This window comes from Gadus macrocephalus, chromosome 21 (genome assembly GCF_031168955.1).
Source record: "Gadus macrocephalus chromosome 21, ASM3116895v1".
NCBI lineage: Eukaryota > Metazoa > Chordata > Actinopteri > Gadiformes > Gadidae > Gadus > Gadus macrocephalus.
Genome location: NC_082402.1, coordinates 9,703,737 through 9,727,251, shown reverse-complemented (window position 1 = coordinate 9,727,251; position 23,515 = coordinate 9,703,737). Strand labels below are relative to the sequence as shown.

The 23,515-nt window shown below is 47.0% G+C and overlaps 1 long non-coding RNA gene across 1 annotated transcript in view; it reads right to left on the bottom strand.

Moving 5' to 3' along the window:
- LOC132449856 (uncharacterized) overlaps positions 1-22,986 on the bottom strand; it is a 44,645-nt gene extending 21,659 nt beyond the window's left edge. The window contains exon 1 of the long non-coding RNA XR_009523685.1: positions 22,578-22,986. This is a non-coding gene — a long non-coding RNA (uncharacterized LOC132449856). The remainder of the gene's footprint in view (positions 1-22,577) is intronic.
- Between the last annotated feature and the right edge of the window lie 529 nt (positions 22,987-23,515).

Below are 23,515 nucleotides of genomic sequence, written 5' to 3'. Positions count from 1 at the left end.
CTGCCTCTCCCGTCGTGCGCGCGCTTTCTCCCAGAAATACTGTATAGTCACAAACACACGCGCGCACACGTGGCTTGGCTACAGAAGCACATGAATAATAATGAGCCAGCGTGGCATCGTTATATGTGTACCAGCGCGGTTGGTGCCTGACTGTATCTCTGCCGTCCAACTGGTTGGTGGGTTGATGGGGGTGGTGGGGGGGGGGGGGAAGTGTAGGGACAATGGATGACATTGACGGGCAGCACGCCGCCAGAACATCGCTCCACCGCCGGCGCCACGGAGTGGATGGGCTGATAGCAGCAGATGTGACTCTAATTGCGGCGGTGGTGTTTGCGCTGGTGGTGGCGCTGTGTGGGGATGGTGGTGGGGATGGTAGGTGGGGGGAGGTGTGATTGAAGCCCCCCCCCACCCCCCAGTCTCCCTCCCCCCGCCGTCACCTACTTTTGAAAGCCCCCCCCCCCCCCCCCTCCCGACATGGTGTCTAATTAGAGGGGCTTATCTCTGACTATCAGACACACCTGACTCGCCCGCAACATGCAGCATTTGGGGGGTTCTGTGATCGGTAGGATACAGAAAATGTGTGAGTGTGTGCACATGTGTCTGAGGGTATGTGAGTGTGTGAGTGTGTGCACATGTGTCTGAGGGTATGTGAGTGTGTGAGTGTGTGCACATGTGTCTGAGGGTACGTGAGTGTTTGCATGCTGAAACTGGCAGGTTATTACTTCATTGCAAAATCAGTCCCTTTGGTATTTCAAGTCAGAAAATAAACAGTGCTGCTGTATAACACTGCCAATCTAGTATCCCCTCAGTGCTATTTAAAGACGAGGGGAACTCGTGTACAGGTGGGGTTGGATTGCCTGTTTGTGGTGCCTTTCCAAGTAAACCGGGTCATTCTTGCGGGACAGAATGTAGGAGCGATGCCATTCTTCAAGAGTTAATTGGATCGTGTGTGTGTGTGTGTGTGTGTGTGTGTGTGTGTGTGTGTGTGTGTGTGTGTGTGTGTGTGTGTGTGTGTGTGTGTGTGTGTGTGTGTGTGTGTGTGTGTGTGTGTGTGTGTGTGTGTGTGTCTTAGCCCGCTGCAGGCTCCATATGACGAAGAGAGGAAACATGTTAGGCTATTATTGGTTTCTTCCTGAGAAAAGTAATTGTTAGCACTCAATATTTTTTCCGCTGCAGTGGACCAGCAATATAAGACCAGCTGTATATGTCCAGCAACTTATAACCAATGTTGTGATTATGTTTTTGACATGGGTGCTGCATGGGTGCAAAATAGTAAAAAAAAAAAAATAATAACTTTTTAACTGGGTGTGCTCTACCAAGCACAATCATACACATCTCTGGCCACGTCGGAATGTGTTTTTTGTGTGATTGTGTCTCCAAGAAGTACAGCGTCACTTTGCAAGCTAGCGGCCCCTCTGGCCAGACACAACGGCATTTACTCATTTTGTCTTCCAATTTCAATAATACGATTTGAGGTTGCATCCTCTCCTTGTACTTTCACGCCGTTGGTCGGAACAGACAAAATGATTCCCTGGGTTGAATGGGTCGTGGAAAACACGCAGTGAAAAGTTGCATGCTGGAGTTTTAAATGCATATTGAAAGCATTTGATAGCAGGAAGTTTTGATCAGATCAGCCAAGCCAATATCATAATGTTAGCATGGGTTTGTTTTTCCTGCAGAACTCTGTTGTTGAATACCAGGCAAGGAGATGCAGCAACAAAAAAGATTTCAAGGGGCTGACTTGCATTGTGACAGCCTGATGTATAATCCTAGAGGAGAGGCACTCTGAATTTGAGTGTTTTGAAAACTTTTCCCTTATATATTTTGTTCATATTACTTTTATTTTCTTTCACGTAAGATGTGGGTGTACCAGGACAATACGGATGAAATTTATGGTAAACAGGTAAACATCGTGTCTGTACGAACAACAAGGACACCTTGTAAAAAGGTAAGGGTCAAGTGAGCGACACAAAGCAGCTCTCTGTTTCTCTATGGCTCTGTTCCTCTCCAAGGCCATCCGTTCTCCATCTTCCTTGGCACCCTTTCAAAAATCAATTTGACAAAATTGTCATTCAGCTCGAGCTCCGCCATTAGGATTTTAATAATTCCATCTTCCTTCAGCCTCTTTATCCCTGCTAACCCCCGCGACCCTCCCTTGGGTTACTCTTTGGGGTGCGGCGAATAATTAACCGGCGGCCGGTGTTGCAAGAGCACACACACTAAGATACAGTTCATGCAGTGTAGGGCAATGAAAGCCCTGTAACCAGTTCCCCTCTCTCTTTCTCGCGCGCGCGTGTGTGTGTGTGTGTGTGTGTGTGTGTGTGTGTGTGTGTGTGTGTGTGTGTGTGTGTGTGTGTGTGTGTGTGTGTGTGTGTGTGTGTGTGTGTGTGTGTGTGTGTGTGTGTGTGTGTGTGTGTGTGTGGTCCCCACACACCAAAGTACCCCATTGTTACCAACCCCATGTCTGTCAATGTTTGATCGACCAAGAGAAGCTGCTCCGATACACATGGAGAGACATTGCGGTGCAGCAGGGGGTGTTGAATGAATGTGGGGAAGTTAAAACACGCACACATCCATAATCAGACACACCTACACACATAATCAGTCTCTCACACACACACACGCACTCGCACTCGCACACACACAATCGCCCACACTGCCTCATATCTTGCTTGGTGCAGGTGCAGTAGTGGTGGACAAAATAAAAGAGAAAGGAAGATAAAGGTGCTCTCTCTGTAACTCCCTCTCTCTCTCTCTGTTTCTCCCCCATCCCCGTATGACAGAGCACTTATTGGGCTGCAGTCCATCTACTGGTGGAAGGGGTGGGGTGAGGCCGATGATTGAAGAGTGCTTTGGGGGGGGGTTGAAATGCCGTCATGCAATCATTTCCCTTGTCTTATCCACTCTTTTCTATTTGAAAGTGCTTTAGCCTTGTTATTACTGTGTGTGTGTGTGTGTGTGTGTGTGTGTGTGTGTGTGTGTGTGTGGCGTATCGACAGTGTTAGCATTACGTGGCATTCACTCACAGGTTTGTCCACGGCTGTATGCAGAAGTGCGGGCCCCAGCCCCGGGCTCAACCCGTGGATCAGTCGTGGGGGACTGTACCCTGTATATCCCAGCCGATCAATAGCCCCGCTCTGGCAGAACTCCATGCAGCTGCGGCCGCTGCTGCTGCTGCTGTAGAGGCTGGTCGTTTCTAGGGACTGTTTTAAAATGGCCTACGAGATCTCCCAGCCGCAGTCTCCGTAGAGCGTAATGGCCAGGGCTTTTTATGCCGCCGCCATTTGGCTAATGTTCCCGGAGCGTAAAGTACCCGCCCGCTAACGGCCACCATGATTCCCTATTGTCGTGTGTAGCGGCTGCCGTCTGTGCCGCGTGCAGACGTGGAAGTGAAGCGCCTGCTGAAGAATACCGCGGCTCTCATTAGCTAGCATTCACTCAGGGCCGGCAAGGTGGTTTTTCTTGTCATACAATGACCATACATTTAATACAAAGTTTTCGTTCTCTTCTGTTAATCTTTTTATTAAATCCTAGCGATGATGAGATAAGACCATTTTGTGGACATCTTCTGGGGAAACCGTTCAAATTTAAGGGTGAAAATATGTAATCTTTCCCTCCTATTTCTTAGTGGGAAAGTGGATGTAATTCTTTAAATCCAAACAGCTCAGGAGGGCTCCTCTGGCCAGCATAATGAACCTTTAAACCCTATTTAGCTTAGCTGATTGACTCCCAGTGCACTCCGGAATCACATTGCCAAAGAGCAGGGGACATTGTCTTTCACTTACAAAACACGCAACTCCACATGTGGAGCCAGCCAACCAGTGACGACAATACATTTGTCATGTTTTAAAGAAACAAGTGATGTCAAAGTCCCAAATGATATACTACGATATACACCTCTGTTTTGAGGATCAATGGACCATTTTTACAATGGTCAACATCGTAGGACAAACACAAGTGTTGCTCACAACAACTATTACTTGTTATAGTATTGCTACTGTGATGTACCAGGGCACGGGTTCTCGACTCAACTAGGGAAGATGTCTCCTACCCATGTCCGGGTCCATGAAAGACGCAGACCTATAATTAGTGTTATGAGTTGACAAAAAGTCTATTCAACAAAAAAGATTTTAGAACCCCCACTTACTACATGTCATTTTGTTTATTCATAGTTAAATGTGCTGCGGTGTGGATACAGCGGTTTGGCGGCGAGTGCACGTTAGAGTGGGAGACCCTCTAATCTAGCTGTTGTTGCCGGCTAATTTGCCTCGCATATGCTTGGAACACTTCAGCACAAAAGCGGCTGTGCAGCGTTATCAGGCCCGTGGGCTCGTGTGACACGCGTACAGTGGTGTACAGCTGGGAACTGGCAACTTGTTTTGATGACTGCAAAGTGGTCGGAATTTACAGTTTCAAGAAGGCGTTGGGCAATCACTCCTGCTAATGTGCCGTTCCCCCCCCCCCCCCCCCCCCCCCACCCTAAAGTGTTGACTAATTGGAAACATTGAGATCTTGACGCCAGCAGTTAATTTGTTTTTCTTGTGTGTATTTATGGCGATAAGTTGTCCACTCGGAAAGCATTGATGAGAGATAGGCCGATTACCGGCGCTTATGTCGCGGTTGATGATAAAGCCGTGAGGAAAAGTGGCGGTTGGATAAAACCAGCAATATGAGGGCCCCCCTCTCTGCACTCCTCTGACCACCAACCCCCCACCCACTTGTCAGTGACCTCCCACCTAACAAAATGCCAGGGGTCCCTCAACCTGGCACGACACACAATCAAGCAGTGAAAAAATCAGCACTAGCACACCATTGTGTGTGTGTGGGTATGTACATGAGGATGGGTGCGGGGGGGGGCAGCTGACTTTGACCTTTTTCCTAGTTGGCCGTGCCAAGAAGAGGGTTTGAAATCAAATCTTAATTAAGATCGGGGGCCGAGAGACGGAGATGCGATGCGGTCCTGGCAACCTTTTGCAGCGTTGGCGATAGATCGGCCGGATACAGAGTCATTGTAGTGCCGGGCTGTCTGTTATCAGACACGAGGAACCACACGTTTCACATCCAGGTTGGCCCCGGAGGGAGCGAAATGGCTTTTGTTCCGACGATGTTTCCATTGTTGTCGCCATATTGTGCGGACAGCGGACAGCTATGTAGGTGTGATAGATTTTTCTCGTATACTATATGCAAATCGAGGAAACTGTCGCCAAACGGTGCCAGATAGCAAGCAGGGCCAAACAAGAGATGCTGCCAGTAGATGCCTTTCATGTTTGGTAGTAACTACAGTGTGGACTCGACACCTTTTACCTGTACCAGTCCATTAAAAGGAAAACAATACTGATTTGAACTAGTGATGCTTGCTCAATGCTAGCAGTACGGTTGGCAAAAGATAACAACCGAAATCTGACTTGGTGAGTAGATTTCTTGGACAGCTTTAGCAGTTTTTTTTTTTGTCAAAGCTTTCATTGTTATAGTCTCCATGTTTGAATATAGCAGCTTGCAGATTTTATTTTAGCATTCTTTTCCGCTACGCTTTCACTACAGGGTACGTTGACATTTCCTCTCCTTGTATTTTCCACTGCTTTCATCATACACCAACTTGCTGGGGCTTCTTTTTTGACAGAATTGCACTGTGCAAATACATTTACTAAGAGGGCCAGCCGTGGTTTGGGGAATCGGTGATCCTGCCAGCAGTGCACTACAGTGCGACCATCTCGCACTCCTATAAGAGTAAAGATTCCCTTGTGCAACCTTGAATTTATATCAAGAGCACATGTGCCAGCGGATCTTTTTTTAAACGTTCTAATTAAAATGAAAAAGACCACGTCGCTGGCTTTCACACATAACACGATAAGTTTGAAGACTGACCAAAGAAGCCCCCCGATATCACACTTCAAACATTCACATAGAAGTTGGGCTGATTGGATCATAAATTTGTTTCGCCTCATTTGCTGCATTGCTGCTTATAAATAACTAGTCCCACACTTGGTGGAGAATGGCTACCCCTGTGCATGTAGCATAACAACATTAAACAAGGGAACAACAACCAAACCAAGACAATTACAAGCAATGTCCTCTAAGAGGGGTGAATCAATATTGCTCCTTTACCTCAGGAATGCTGATAGCAGTAAGATGGATGAAGGTTGCTGCTAAACAGAAGATAAACTAATTCTTCAATGACTGGAAGAAGGATTTAATTTGCTGGATATATATCTATATATCAAAATAATATAAAATAAATGCATATAAAAAAGGTTTGTGCGAGTGATCAGTCAGACACAGGTTAATTCATTGATGGGTAAAGTGGAGTGGAATGTGGGGAGCAAAAAATGTAAATGTAAAAACCCTGCAGGGTCGCAGCATATTAATATAGGAGGAAGGAATGCAATTATGATTGTTAACTTTGCATTTGACGTTACGTGACGTTAGCTAACAACATCAATGTTAATGACCTTCAGTCTAATCAACAGGCTATTTGTTGAAAAACAAATAAAGCGCAAGTTACACTATATTAATTTGCATCATTTACATTGTGTCATGAAATCCTAATTTGTCCAAACAACGTGAGGCTATTTTTGGTCAAGTGTACCATGCTAAAGCCAGTGCGTGTGATATTAGGTTAGCGTTCCCTCAGCTCAGCTGGTAAAGCTTTGTATCCTTCACCTCACACTTACCCTCTCAAAGCGTGCTTGTTTGTGTCTTTATTCACTGTCTGGGAGGGCTTTCCAAATTAGGATTTTGAACATGTACAAGAGAACACCGATACTTGCCGGTAAATGCATAAAAAGTAAAAGGGGTAGCAAGCCTAGGGCATCTAGGCACCTTGAAAAGAGGCACTGTCAGCAAACACTGAAAGCCTGGCCCGCACATCAGGTGTTGGGACAACTTCAACAGAGGAACTCAACCATCCCGTCCTGGCAGAAGAAGTTCCCAAGAAAAAGATAAGAGTGCTTGGTGGAGAAGGTGAAGGCTGCTTGCTATGTCTCTGTTAAAATAGACGGGGACACAGACGGATCACACAGGGAATGCAAGATACTTTAGGTGAGGCACGTCGAGGATTGAAAGCTTGTGAACCGACTAATGTTCACCGCAAATGGGCGAACAGTTGCTTGGTGAGTTCACTTTCTTTGCTTGATTTAAGTTGTTAATGGTCAGAAAGGAACGCTTACCGGTTCACTCTGCAGATTTTTAAGAATATTTTGCTTTGACACTGTCAAACGGCTCAGTCTGTGGGCACGGGAACAAACGTGTGGCACCGGAACCCGGCTGCATTCGAGGCTGACGGAGCCTCGGCCCACACAGCCATGTGTGGACCGAGGCTCCGTCAGCCTCGGCCCACACAGCCATGTGTGGACCGTCATTGCAATTCACTGCATGCCACACAGGTTGCTCTTATTAAGACCACCAATCAGAATAGGCTACAAAACAAATGATCGTTCATCGTGATGGAGTGCGTCAGACACTACTCTAGACTCTTCATAGCAACCTTGACGCCTGCGGACTTCTGGCGCCCGATTCGCACTGCAATATTTAACCGAAGAAGGGGGTGTTGTAAATGACACGGTTGTATACCCTGGTATACCGGCATAACACCCAAGCCTAGACTAATAGACACAATAATTGTTATTTTATCACTTATTTTGCACCGCTAGGTCAAAGATGGTAATTGAGAAATGAGTAAATAGGAGTCTGACCTCCTCAATCTGAGGTGGAAGACGTATCGTATCAGCCTCGAGTCAGGGAGAGTTGTGTGCCCTTGGAGAGGAGCTTAGTATTTAGCTGAGGATTCAACCCTCTGTTTATCGGTTTAAATAGGAATTTATCTTTAGTTACCCTATGATTAAGAACATCTTTTCAACGAGCAGAGTTTTTATCTTTTCCATCATTTATTCCCCCATGCCTAGGTATGCATTCCAGTGTGGAGGGAACACGATGGGCTCCACACATCCCCAGAGCAGCCCAGAGTGTCTTCAACACAGCCTGCTAAAAGGGGAGTGCGGTGGACAGCGGTCACTACTCTGTCACACATGTCCACAAGGAGCACTTTGCTTCTTTATCCACTGCTGAAATACAAGAGAGCAAAGAAGGTTGGTTTCATCTTACAGCGGATGTTAACTATTATATGTTTCAGAATTATGAGCAAGTGACTAGATTTGAATATTTGATCTCCTACTCATTAGGTTAAAGGCCCACTATGCAACTTCGGGCATTTCTTCGCTGTTTTCTTGGTTTTGGCACGCACATTTCTCTACACAGCGCCCCCTACAGCTTCGTAGTAGATATTTCACAACACTGTCGTAACAACTCGTTGACGACCCTTCCCCATGCACTTCTACGCGAGCCATGTGCATTTGTTTTCAAAGAAGCCGGCGAATGCATGGAGCCATGTCCGAAGTAGATGTTCATAAAGTGTAGGCAAGGTTATACATTTTTATACAAAAGGGTGTATTTGTATTGCAATAAACATAAATCCATCATTTTTTATAGTTGACGGGGAGAATTTATATCTTAGATTATAATTGTTTTATCTTAGGTTGAACAGAACAATCAGTGTAAGAGGTTTGGCCAACATAATAATCTAAATAAACAAGAACCTGGATTCGGGGATTCAGTCTGTATCTGGGGGATGAGACAGACGAACAGCAAAACACCCATGGAAACAAAGGTGTTTATATGGTTGCAACCAAGCAAGCTAGAAACATACAGGGCTCACAACAAAACGGTCGAGAAAACAATTTTTACAGGGCTCACAACAAAATGGTTGAGCAAACACATTTGTACAGAGACTATCAACATCAAGAATACCACGAAGACAAAGGCCACCCAAGGGTACTTTCAATTTCAAAAGCAACACGGCCGAGTCGGCGTCTGATTTGCAGTCTTCTTTTTCTTTCAGTTCACGCTATTCCTGAAAAGCTTTCCCAACGAACTTGTGTCTGGCCTCTCTGCCGGTCAGTCTCCCTTTTCTCTTCTTCTGTTCCTCCGACATTGGGTTTCTCTGTCTCTTTTTAGTCGGCTGATCTATGATGAATATAACAATCCCTTAGTGACTTGTGTTTATATCGAGCCGGTTCCGTGTTTGGGGGTCTGTGCCGTAAAGCAATTCGTTACTTCGCGAGACCCGAGACTCCCGCGAGAGTGGGCGGCGGGTCGCCGGCAGAAACATATTCCTTTTCTCCGCCAAGATGCGCAAGGGTGAGTCGAAACAACGAACAATCGAACAAAAATGTATAATAGAACCATCGCAATGACTCTTAGCCTGTTATATTAAGGTAAATCAAGCCAAAAAAGTTCTGGTCCATTCTTCTTTTGTTCCACCGACGGTCTCCTCTTGGGTTCCTTATCAGTCAATTGATCCATGATGAATGCAACAATTGCCTCGCAACTGGCTGTTTATATCTAGCCGGTGCCATGTTTGGGTGTGTGTCTGTGCCGTAAAGCATTTTCGAAACTACAATCTGACTACATTTTCGAGGATACTTCCGCTGCGTCACATCCGGAATGTCCCGGTCCGAGCAGATCAAGTTGCATATGCGCTTTTTCACTGTAGAGGCGACATGGGAAAATGACACACCCACCAATCGACCCAGAAATGGATGCAGAACCATCAGCATAACTCTCAACCTACATACTTAATGTAATTTTGGCTAAAAAAGTTGCATAGTGGGCCTTTAAGAGGGGAAATGTAAACAGTTGAGTTCAGCGCATTCAGATGCTTTTTGGCAAATCATTTCGTAAAGCTCATCTCCTTGAGCTACACCCTACGGAGGTATTAACTCATCCTCCGCCAAGCGATTTCAGAGCTTAGGAAGGCATTGACAGAGTGAGGTGCCATGGCAGCCCGACCAAAGAGAGATGGCATGCTCTTAAAGTTCATTGACTGCATTCAGGACCAGTGAGATGAAGCAGACAAGGCTCGAGTCAGAAAACTAAAGAGGATTATGATCATTCCTGAATAGTTAACAAGATTGATTTTAGATTACATTTGTTTGAGGATGATGATGGGCAGTGTCACAGAGGGCTTTATTTCTAATAACATAATTGTTTTTTCATCAATTTGTGTTATTTGAAAGGACAACAGCCACACATATACGTGTCCTTGGTTGTATTCGTTATATTACTCCACAAGGGATTGCCGTTGACTGGGGATAATACTGGATTCCACGAAGCAGGCAATGGTCACCCCAGACTGGAGAAACATATTGTTACAAAACACTTTGAAAATGTTAAAATCTAAAATAATGTACAGATATGTATCCAGCTGTTCTGCACTTTCTATAAAACATTGAATGAAAATAAATAATAATCAAAACTCGATTATATTAGTTTTGTGACCGTTTGACGCTACATTCGAAATCACGATCCAAATGTGATTAATCGCCCAGCCCTAGTCGACGGCCCCCAGATTTGGAAGCTACCTCAATGAGGAGATCCAGGGATCAATCCAATGCTTTAAGGTCTTCCCCCACGACGCCTGGCCAGAAAACCAGGAGAAGCTTCTCAACTATGGCACGGCTGACACAAATTTCCAAATTGTCTTGTAAGCCATAGTTTCGGGGACAAATCTTACAGCGGGTTGTAGAATCAAAAGAGCCAACTGACAAGACCCTTTAACTGTCCATCCATATGTAGACGTCTGTGTAGCTCTGCAAATTATCTATATTAATTCCTTACCCTCCCCTACCCTGCGTTCCAATACCCGTCCTACCATACAATTTAGTATGCCAGAAAAAAGATTTAGTCGCAATACACAGTATGGAAAATGCAGTATGCCAACCATACCAGGATATTTGGTCGCGGTTTGGAAGCGAGCATGCATTTTCGCTCTTCTGCCCCATAATCCTTTGCGCTGCAAAGAATCAACTGACTCTGTGGAAGCCCTTGGGTGGCCCTAAAGGTGTTCTTATCAGCAAAATCACCTTTAGTTTGTCCCAATTGTATGTACTGTGTGCTGCAGTACATACTTTTTAATTGCTGCTGCAGTACGAACCACAAGTAAAAAGTATGCGATTTGGAACGCAGCCATGGCGATAACAATGTGTTTCAGATAAGACACCCCACAAAGTGCACTATATTCTATTTAGTTTTGGCCTTCTTTTGTGAACTGTGGCCCCTAAAATGTTCAACTAACTAGAACACCGTTAGCAGGGGGGAAAAGTTAGCGGAGACACCCCGCCTGGCGGCGGTGCTTTTGTAGTTGTTCAGCTCTCCCGCTCCGCCCCGCTGAGCTAAGCATGGCTAGCAGCAGGACCCTGGCTGCCTGCGTGTCGAGGGCACACACATTTCACCCTCACAGCTCCTCACCCATGCCGACGGATAGCCGTGTGTGTGTGTGTGTGTGTGTGTGTGTGTGTGTGTGTGTGTGTGTGTGTGTGTGTGTGTGTGTGTGTGTGTGTGTGTGTGTGTGTGTGTGTGTGTGTGTGTGTGTGTGTGTGTGTGTGTGTGTGTGTGTGCGCTTGTGTATATACGTGCACATGCCTGTGTGATTGAGTGAGAGGGTTCAGCCAAGCAGGGCCAGCAATCAGCCCTTTTAGTCACCTCCCTGCCAAGAAAGACCCTCCCGGGAGCGGGGAAACAGCCCCCGCCGCCCCTCGCAGCGAGGCGCCTCTGGATCTGTGTCTCTGGGTTAACCACCGACTTGCAATGTGAGCATCGTGTCGAAGGGCGGATTTGTAATTACAGTTACCCTTCAGTGACTCGCCAGGAAGCCGGAATAACGTAAGAAACTATTATAGCTTTTGTAAAAGATCTGTCCTAATCAGCCTTGATGAAACACACACGCGTAGGCATGTGGACACGCATGTCACACACACACGCACACGCACATGTCACACATACGCCTATCCATACGCAAACACACACAAACATACCCTCTTTAAGAGGGTATGTTTGTGCATACCCTCGCACACACACATGCACATACACACACAGACACCTACAAAGACATAAATACCCTCTCTCCCGCATACACAGAAACACACACACACTCTCATAATCACACACACACGCACACACAACCACACTTTTCGCACCTCTTGCTGTGTGAACCCGATACCACTGGTTTAATCAGATAAGCCTGAGGGGCCGAGGTGGGAGGGGAGGTCCGAGGAGGTGAATCAGGACGCTACAGTTTCAAGTGATTGGCCAGCCGGTGGACCGGGGAGGCAAGCCTCACCGCTATCGATCTGCCCCCCTCCCCCCCCCGCACGTTAGGGGGTCGGCGGGGCTACGGGGAGGAGTCTGATCCGCTCTCATTAAGAGGTAACATTTTTCCATTAAGCGTTAACATTTCTACAAGGTATATAGATTGATTTCAAGAGAAACCCGACCGCAGTTTGCGGTTGATGGGTGCTTGCAAGCCCATATAAGTGTGTGTGTGTGTGTGTGTGTGTGTGTGTGTGTGTGTGTGTGTGTGTGTGTGTGTGTGTGTGTGTGTGTGTGTGTGTGTGTGTGTGTGTGTGTGTGTGTGTGTGTGTGTGTGTGTGTGTGTCCGTCGTCAAACGCCTGGGAGTGTGCGCTGCACATTCCTTCGACACGATTTATGTACACAAAACGTGTTTGCTATGCATTCATGAGCGATTATTATTTTGAATTGAACATTGTTTTCTTTGTTTGGTTTTTGTTTCAATCCATTTATAGTACGGTGGGGATAAGCAATATCCTTGTCTCTAGCTTACATTGGCCATCGCAGCCTCCCCCCTCTCCCTGCTCGTCACTGTCTCCTTCCCCACCTCCCACCTCTAGCCATGGACAGCGCTCCCTGGGGGCTCACCCGTCTGCCCCACCACTGTGTGGGTGAAGATCAAGCACCTGGCATCATGCTAAGTGTTATCTCTGATCCGGCAGTCCTGCTATGCTGTGGCAAAACGACTGAGGGCAGACAGCACAGAGCCTGGGTCAGAAACCAACAGCTGCAAGGGGTGTAGGTACGACTTGTTATTCTAACAGATGTTCGAACAAAGAAAACTCATTGGCGTGAGTAGCTGAAGCTTACAGAAGGGGTTTAAAGAAAGTGGATATTTATAGTGGCCAGCGTACAAGTTATTGGTTCAGATGCCCACCTCCATCAACATGATTGGTTGAAACAAATATGAACCAAAAGAAAGTGAATCGGCCGTACACACACGCACGCGCACACACACAAGGTTATCAAGAAGTGCGCCACTGATAAAATCACATGTCATGTTTAGAGGTTTTTTAGATTTTCCGTTCAATAACCGGACAAGGACATTGTTGCATCGATAAGGTTCCACACGGATGATGAACCCCGAGGTCTTAATAACAACAACAGCAGCAACGTTTGAACGTGAAGGTTCAGTGAAGGGCGAGGCGTGGTGCATACGTGCAGTGCTGGGCAATAGCGTTGCAACAAGTTGAGACGTTACTAGTTGAACTACATCCCTCAGTAGTGTGGCGGTGACATCAAGTAGCTTTGGTTGATTTGGCCTTATTTTCAATCGCTTTTTCAGAAGCTGTTTTATTGATCACGTAGCACGGTAGTGTCCACAAAATCTAGATTTCCCGAGCATTTCTGAGGCTCCAGTCCAGCGGAAATTTCTGCTGCCGTCTGAAATAAATTGAAGAATCAGTAAGATATGGGATGATGATAAACATGGGAAGAGGTTAGGTGTTTTGGGTCGATGGTAGCTGAAAGAAAGTCTTCTGTATGACAGTGTCAACACGTACCATCATTGAGCTAATGCTACGACCATAGACACACGCAAGTGCACAGACAGACAGACAGACAGACAGACAGACAGACAGACAGACAGACAGACAGACAGAGTTGTGGAAAGACGGCAGAGGGAACTGAACAGTCTTTCGTTTCCAGCAGAAATTAACCCTTTTAAGATAGAAATGTGAGCTTTATCTTTTTAATCCTGTATACATCTTTCAGTCTGGCAGTGCATGATTCAATCTGCCGTTTGGTGAGATGAGAACAAAAGTAATTGTTTTGTAAATTATGAACAATTAAACTCAAGAAATGTTCCTGCCTCTCTGTTTGACCCTCAGATGTATTGACACTGAGATAGCATTGAATAAGCATGAAGTTGGTTGAAAATAAAAGTATCTCTGATGCAGTAAACTACTTTTGACACGTTTTAGTAGCTTAGCTTGCTAAATTTCTCTGGGGGGTATCTTCTGTGTAGCGAAGCTTCGTTAATTGTAGAGCAACTGGACGCTTAGCTCACTAGACTTTCAAAGTAGCGTGTGTGTGTGCGTGTGTGTGTGTGTGTGTTATCCCGTGCCTGTTGGTCGTGTTGTCGCAAGTGCAGACAGAGGTGATAGCTGAAGGTGTGTGTGTGTGTGTGTGTGTGTGTGTGTGTGTGGGTGTGAGAGAGAGGTGGATGGATGATCAGGAAAGTAGACTTGACTCCCCGTGGAGCCCCCATTTCACCAACACCATCATCCACCCCTAACTACTTGGCGCCTTGGCTCCAGTGATGATTGGAGCCACACACACACACACACACACACACACACACACACACACACACACACACACACACACACACACACACACACACACACACACACACACACACACACACACACACACACACACCAGCCAGTTGCAGCAGAAACTACAGTACACTCATCAGTGCGGCAGCGCAGCCCCCCCCCCCCCCCTCCCCCCTCCCCCCTCTTCCTGCACTTGTTCACACACACTCACACTCTGCAACCTGCCAGGACTCTGATGATCTGTATCGTTTCGAGCCTGGTACAATTTGTTGATTCGTTGGCCCGGTTTACTGCACTTAGACACAGACAAACACACAGACGTGCATATGGGGAACAGATGGATAGAAGAGATTCACTAGGCTGATGGGCGAAATGGCTGAGTGGCTGCAAGGAGTTTTCTATTTCTGTTTTTGCATACGTTTCTCTTCTGCTCTTTCTTGCGTCTGCATGATCCCAATGGGCAAGTTCGGCTTGTTTTTGTCAATGTGTGCAACTGTGCTGCGTTAAGTGTGCTCAGTATAATGCATTTGTGCGTGTAGGTGAGCGCTCATCTATGTACATGTGCATGTGATTATGGACATACTATAGTGCATTATTGTGTGCATGTGTGTCTTGTGTGTAGGTCTTTCTTTGACTGTGTGTGTGTGTCTGTGACTCTGAGGTTGCGTGGGTGTGTGTGCGTGTGTCTGAGACATGTGCATTTGGCAGTGTAATTTAATCAGTCATCGGTGTCCAGGGCTTTTAGAGAAGTACGTGTTGAGTCTAGAGCAGCCTTCGTGCCGTGACACCACAGGCCAGAGTTAATTACCAACCACACACGACAACAAAAAGCTGTAATTACACAGAACCACACCTGTATCACCCAGCCAGTCATAGCCACTTCCAGTCTGCTGCGCACACCACCAAAAAGTTATCCAAACAATACTCATTCTCCCGGTGCATTTCTCACCGACACTTCAATAAGGTAAGAGAGTGAACGTGGTTCGATATCGGCTCGCTAGCAATTATCTATGAGCTCAGGGGATTCGTTACAACTCGGACCGTTTACTGCCCTTATCAACTATCGTTTCATACCGTATAGCTCCTGGATAAACGCCGCGGCTTCGCTCCGCTGTTCATCCATACGACCAGAGTGTTTATCAACTTCTCGTTTTCCACCTTTAATGTCCCCCAGACGTGTTCCCGTCTGTCGGTTCGAACGCACAGCGGTGACAGTAAACTAAGCTACGCACTGGTTGCGTGATGTGTTCACCGCTAACCCCCACTTTGCAAATAGCGGTGCACCGAGTACAGAAAAAGGGAAATCATAAAAGCCAGCTTGTGGCACAGACGGGGCACACTGCAGTCGGGCATGCAGATTAGAATGTGTGCATTCACGTATGTGTGCGCCTGATTATGCACACGCTGTGCATCTTACGAGTGAGTGTCGCAGCAAGGGAGAACATTGCTCTGTCAATGTTTGATGTCGATTTACTGTGTGACACCAACATCTGCAGCCAGCTCGGTTATTATTCCAGTTGCAGAAGAGTCTTCTGGGCCAACCTTATATATTGGCCATTGCTGCTATATGGCCTTGGTATGCAGTTCCCTTTCCCCTACTCTTTTCAATACAAATGGAAGGGTTGTGTGAGTGTGTGGGGTGGGGTATGACACTTTATCACTTTCCACTAGCAGTGGGTGACACATCACATTTCTCTCCATATCGAAATCAGTACTTTGTTTTTGGTGTTTGAATGCTTAGAAATGAATGAATTCAACAGCTATTGAGAAAATGTCATTACTGTGAAAAGTGTGAGGTCATTAGGTATGGTTAAAAATGAGGAAAACAAGTGATTCATGTTTTAGACCGAGTAACATTCCAGGTATTACATTAAAAGACATCATTATCCAAATGTTTCCAGTTTGATCATGATCCCGTTTGTCTAGCCAATTACTGTCTGGTACGTGTCTGGGTCTAAATTTGTCACTGTAGCGCCAGATAGCAACATTCGTTTGTTGAACCAATAATTCGAAAGGATTCTGTAATTGTGAGGGCTATTTTGAGTTTGCGTGAAAACAAAAACAAAACAAAAACCCCCAGGGGAGCAGCAGATGGCAGGCAAAGTGCTTCATCCATGACACCGGATGGTCGATTTAGTATCCCGACTTAAGAAAGGATGTTGATTGAATAGCACTGATGTGCTGACAGAGTGCTGTTACTTGTTATGTGGCTATATTTACCTCCGCCCAAGTGTGACAATCCATTAACTTGGAGCAACTAACATGTCACTTTAGCATGCGCCAGTGATCGCTCATCAATGCATAACGGCTACGCGTTGCAGAAGCGTGTCGACCAAACACACAGCTCACACACCACTCATAAGGACATGCGGGCACCCATCATTTCTGGCAGAATGCAAAGGAAGAGGGTACACATACATCAGATTCTCAAGCACGATTCTGTCACACTTGTCACTTGTCACATGGAGGCATGGAGTCTGGCATTTGCATTTAGATACATTCTGCTGTATTCATACGCTGACACACACATGCACACGCCTACGGCTGGCGATTTGGGCCATTGTTATCTTGGCAATCTTGTTGTACGAGCTTCCATCGCTGCACTTAAGTGGTCTCTCAAGAGAGCGGGAAGAATAACTCAGATTACGGTATTATGGTAAAGAGAACAATACAAGTACACCCGCCTTCTTAAGCATAGCTCCCCACGCCCAGCCCCGTAGAGACCCAACACAGAGTAACCGTGGTTAAAAGTCAAAATATAACACTCACCTAAAAGGAACTTCTGTGGCTATTAAGTAGGATATTAATATTTATAGTGTCTGCCCATTTAGTTCTGTGTGTGTGTGTGTGTGTGTGTGCGTGTGTGTCTGCACAAAATCAAACCACAGCATAGCCCACTGCAGCTTCTGCCTGGCTGTATGGAGCGCAAACTATAAAATGGCATGAATTAGATATGAGCTAGGATAGACACATCGCACGTTCCTGTTTGTTTAAGCTGTTGCCTCCGCCACCGCCAACAAAACCCACACCTGCCACTTCTACCTGCTGGCTCGCTCACACTGTGCAGAGATTAGAGGACGGAGAAACCAAACGGCATATCCAGATGCAACAGGAAATGGTCGTCACAGTAATATAGTGCGGCAGCTTCGGATAGAAAGAACATCCAACAGAAAGTCGGATGCTGTAATCATGGTAGATCAACAGCAGGTCTGGCGTTATGCCGTGGATTGGATCTCTGACTGGGTCTATATGATGTTACAGGGCTGTATAGACGGGTTGGCGTTCAGCAGTGCAGGCTGGGGCGTGCAGATACAGGACCGAGCCGGGCCCACTCCACTTGCGCTGATTGATTTCCCATCAGTTTTGTATCCCTGATAACTGCATGGCTGGATGGCTGCGATGGCTCCAAATTTCTCACCACAACCCTGTGCAGCTGGGCTCTTTGTGTGTGTGTGTGTGTGTGTGTGGGGGGGGGGGGGGGGGGGAGTGTTTCCGTCCCATGTGTGTGAGTGTATCTGTGTGTTTCCTTCAATCTATGAAGTGAAAAGGTTTGTGCGGGTGTGTGTGCTCGCTCAACCCAGCGTGGTCCAACACACAATACGTCGGCCTGCACTACTGCTAGTGATACACGCTGAATGCTAAACACGTCTCCACCCGCCGCTACAGCTCACTCCTCCTCTCACGACACACACTCACATCGCCAAATTGTCTCGGGTAACAAATTAGCTGAGACAAACAATAAGAGGAGACAGAGATAAGGGAGGAGGCTTTCAGTTTCTCTTTTTTTGCGGAAAAAAATGCGCGGGTAAGATGTCCGTTTTTCCACCCCACTCATTTATCTCAAGCTAACCTAATTGCGATGCAGAGCTCACGCAAAACCAGCGATCGTAATGTGTGCTGGTGTGCGTCAACGTCTTTTGTCTTTTGACCTTGGTTTGAAGGTGCTTCAGTCAGCTTAACGATATGAACCCCCCCCCCCCCACACCATCTGGGTGGAGGCCTTAAGGCAGTAAAGGATAGCCCTACAGATATTACTACTGTAGAAGTGAAAGGAGATGGATCTTCTCCTTGGTCCTGTTCACCTCCATGTATGGAATCCCATCAGCTGAATGTTTTCTTGTTCTCATCTTTTTAAGGAGCCCATTTATTAATTGCCTCCAAAAACATAACACTTCCCTTGCTTGTCTCTGCTGCCAGGGTTGGGGTCATATCTCATTGTTACGTCTGCATGCGGAAAACAACTTGGTTAGGACTGTCTCGTTTAATTGTTATGTATCTCATCGAATGTCGAAACTAAACAGGATTTTCACAAAAACGTTTTTAGGGCATGGTAAGAAAATGTTTAGCTTTCATGACTCTTGTTTAGGTAGTTGAATTGTGTGTCTTTTGAATAAATATGTATAGATATTGTTTTGGGTGTGTGTTTGTGCCTATGTCTGCGTATGCTTGTTTGTGCATGATTAAGGAAAATGCAAAAGAAAATGGTGTCAGCTTATTCTCTTAAATTATGTTTCCCCAACACTGCACTACCATTTGCATAGGACGATGTGATGCAAATGAAAGCACAGACTGCATGGCTCACTAACAAGGTTGGTGTTTTTGATCCATAATTAAACAGTGTTTTCCTTTCATAGAGTCTGTGGTGCTAAAGCAGTGAGCTGGATGTTTACCCCCCCCCCCCCCCCCTGCCTCCTCTCTCACCCCGGCCCCGTTATTGGATATCACAGCCCTATGCTATCGATCGGTGGTGCAATTTGGCTATTGATTGGGAGTGGACGCCATGATGTCGGATGAGGGGGTGAGGGGGAGGGGAGGGATTGCAGCGCCCAGAGTAGCGTCGGAAATACCAGTGGCTGAGAACGTATGGATGAATGGGTGGACATGGAGATGAGGGGTTGGAGGGGTTGGAGAGGTTGAGGGGGCGTGGCCCGACATCGCCAACTCCGTCGGGTCGGTTCTGTTGCGGTGGCCCGATCGCAGCACGGGGCCAAAAACTGTAGCACAGTCGCATAGCCGCATCGCTCCGCAACAACAAAACGACAAAGCCTTTTGCAAGGGGAAAGAGCATTGGCATAATTAATTTCTCCCTCCCTCGCCTTCTTGTACACAAACACACACAGAGACACACACGCACCGACACACAAACACACTCTCTTCCGCTCCCCATGGAAGCCACAACAGCAGTTAGATGAGTTCAGAGTGAGTAAGCACATTGACTATTCCTGACACGTGCCCCTGCCCCCCCCCCCCCCCCCCCGCCACCACCCCACACCCCCTTTCAGTGGTGCAGTTCATCTCAGCCTAATATTCTCTGTGACAGACATTGCCTTGCCAATTGTCTTCATTTGATCATTTCAATTGACCACAATTCACTGCGGAGGCGATGGTGGGGATGTAGGGGGAGGAGGGGGAGGAGGGGGGGGGGGGGGGCTTTTGTCGGCTGATGGGCGAGAGAAGAGAGAGAGAGAGAGAGAGAGAGGGGTTAGAGAGTGCATGAGTGACTGTAAAGGCGAGATAGGATGCAGATTGAAAGTGTGAGTGTGTGTGTGTGTGGGGAGGGGGGGGGCTAGGAGGTGGTGTACATTGGGGCGCTAGGGGATGGCTCTCTCCCCCCCCCCCCCCCCCCGTGCCTGGACGGCCTGTCCTGTGATGGTGTGTTTATAGCAGTGATTGCTTCCTGCATGGGGAAAGGCCCCGCATTTTAAGTGGCTCATAAATGGGGATCTTGTGCCTGCTCCCAATACCGGCACGCAACCCTCCCAGCCATCCAACTATTCATCCATCTATCCATCCATCAATTCATCCATCCATTCATCCATCCATTCAGCCGTCCATTCAGCCGTCCATTCATTCAGCCATCTATCTATCCATCCATTCATCCGTCCATTCACCCATCCATCTATCCATTCATCGGCATGGTTACTAGAAACAGGCCCTGGCCTGGCACGCCAAATGCAATCAGATACCCCCCCCCCCCCCCCACACGCACACACACAGCCTCGCTCTGAGAGGGTGGCGGGGGGGCCCGGAGGGTTCTTCGTCATCCCCCTTCATCATCATCTTCATCATGTGACACACGCCGCAGAGAGGTGTTAGAATGAGCTGCGGGAGACGCCGCCGCTGCTGCTGCCTCACACGGCCCTCGCCGCATCAGCCGCACGCACTCCTCTAGAAACAAGTCTCTCTGCTGTGTAATTGGTATAGGGGGAAGTAAGCACAGGGATAAATACCCTCGGATTCAACGGCTCCTATGTCCCCCTAGTCGTTGGCTGCTTGGTTTCCGAGTGTTATAAACGAGGTGTGTGTGTGTGTGTGTGTGTGTGTGTGTGTGTGGGGGGGGGGGGGGGGGGGGGGGTCAGGAGCACTGTCCTCCATACTGAAGGCTTCCGATTGAAATAAATCTCAGCGCTCTGTTTTATTGGATAATAAATTGGGCATGAACGATGGATATGTGCCTTGTTGTTTATCCTTTTAATAAAAGCAGAGTGTTCCGTACAATTGGCCTTATGCTGCCTGTGCGGTTTAAATAATTCAGAGGCAGATCAACACGCAAAAGCACACAAAAGTAAATGCCAATTCATGGTTTGGTGTTCTGCAAGGACACAGAAGTAGATTGTGTTGTGATCCATTATTTCTATTCTCCTCCCCACTTCAGTCCTGCCCTTTCTCTTGCTGAGTGGAGATATAATGAAAAGTTGCCACACATGCAATCATCAACTTAATCATCATTGTTAAACTCCAAGCATGCCTAATATAAATGTAGGATTACATTGTGTGTGTGTGTGTGTGTGTGTGTGTGTGTGTGTGTGTGTGTGTGTGTGTGTGTGTGTGTGTGTGTGTGTGTGTGTGTGTGTGTGTGTGTGTGTGTGTGTGTGTGTGTGTGTGTGTGTGTGTGTGTGGGGGCGCGCGCTCATGCGTACCCGTGGATACCTATGGGAGCTTGTTAGAGAACTGCTCGCCAAAAAAGAAAAGAAAATCATTCCTGGCACACACGGGCGGTTTTTCCTCACTTACATCATCATCAGATTACATTTCGAGATGTACGAGTTGGCGTGACCCGCTGTGCGCATGAAGACGTCTAGCACCACGCGCGCACGTAGGTTCGGCGGACGGGGTGCTGTCTCGATGCTGTCATCGTGATGAGTGGCATGTCAAAAGAGACTCAGCTTTGCCGGGGCCTTAACTTCTCCCGCGGTAACTCCCGCTGGCGCAGAGCCAAGGGTAAAACGCCTCGTGGCTGTCACGAGCTGCATGGCTTCCTTTGCAGACGGGAGGCACGAGCCGCTGCTGAGCGGACACGCGCTGACTCTTCAGAATAAAGAGCTGCCACAAATAGCGCCACGAGACTTATTTTTTTACTTTACTCCCATAGCGGGAAAAAATACAATAGAATTTCAACGTTTTGGGCATTTGATTCGGAAAGATTAGGGTAGGCCTCGTACTTCCCACACATATGCCGTCACGTAATTTAATGGGCTTGGTGCATTCATCATCATTTATGTATTTTTTTCTTTTTTTATATAGGCTAATTTTAACAGGTACGCCTAGATATAACTGACTTCCCCCACCGTCTCAAAATCCTTGAACACGGGCTCAACAACAACATACAGAAGTAGCCTAACAAACGCAATGTCCAATATTTTGCCTATAAAGTTAGAAGCGCAACCGGAGGCAGAAACAGAGGCAGAATACTGCGGCGCAGCGATTTTAAAGACAAAATAGTGCAGTATCTGACCGTAATACATTTAAAACAGCGGATAGATTGACAGAGAAAGCACACATGAATAAACCCTATATCTTCCATGACCAACACGTGAAGCGGGAACGATGTCAGTGCGACCCTCTCCTCGTGCTCGTGAAGCCGTGTTAACACACACACACACACACACACACACACACACACACACACACACACACACACACACACACACACACACACACACACACACACACACACACACACACACACAGGGCTATAGCATGTTCCGAAACTGTTCCGGTCCCTCAACACAACCACCGCCGCGCCGATAGAGAGACAGAGAGAGAGCAAAAAAATAAATAAGCTCAATATACCGACGTCGGTGATTTCTTTTTCGTTATCAAGTACATAGGCTTACCTCGAGTGCTTATTCGCCGTCCAGAGTGCTGAATATCGCTATTCCCGGGCAGTGCTCTGGAGACGTTTAGTAATCCGCTGAGAGCCACTGAAACGCAGTCCAAGTCATGCGGCCGTAAGTTACATCGAAGAGCCCCCCCGATCCCACTTCCAGCCGAGCACAACACGGGGAAAGGGAAAAGATGAGGGGAAAATAGAAATGCAAACCGACAAATTGCAGGTCGCCTTTAGGGGCTGTAAAGCTGACTCTGGCTACGGGCTGCTTTTGCCCGGGTGTAGTTTGGTCTGCTATACGCTATTTGCTTCTTTCCACAGGCTACCACAACCACCACCACGCTTCTCTCCCTCCCTTCTCTTCTATTTCCACCAAGCCTCACTCCTCTTTCCCCTCTCCCTCTCTCGACCCCCCCCCCCCCTCCCCCTCCCCATTTCTCTCTCTCTCTCTCTCTCTCTCTCTCTCTCTCTCTCTCTCTCTCTCTCTCTCTCTCTCTCTCTCTCTCTCTCTCTCTCTCTCTCTCTCTCTCTCTCCATCCCCACACGGGAAGGGAGCTGAATAGAATTTATAGTTAATATACTTAGTGAGTGTGATAATGAATGGTATTTTGTGTCTTTGCATTCCTTTATCACGTCAAAATGCTGTAGTAAATGACAGCAGCACTCATAAAAGGTTGAGTGGGGGCTGTGGCTATATGCTCCACTGACAAAAAATCCCATCCACTGACTACCTAATGCTATTTGCAATCAATGAGAGACAAGCAAAAGGAAATCCAACGTGCCTTGCCACTTGTTAATGCTGTTCAAGTTATTGAGGAACACAAACATATTGGCATCCCAAAACAATATATAATTTTTTTTTCTTTTGCAAGCCACTTGAGAGAACTCGTGATAACATCCTGATATCCACTTTTACCTCTTGTATCGATGATATTTGGCTGTGAT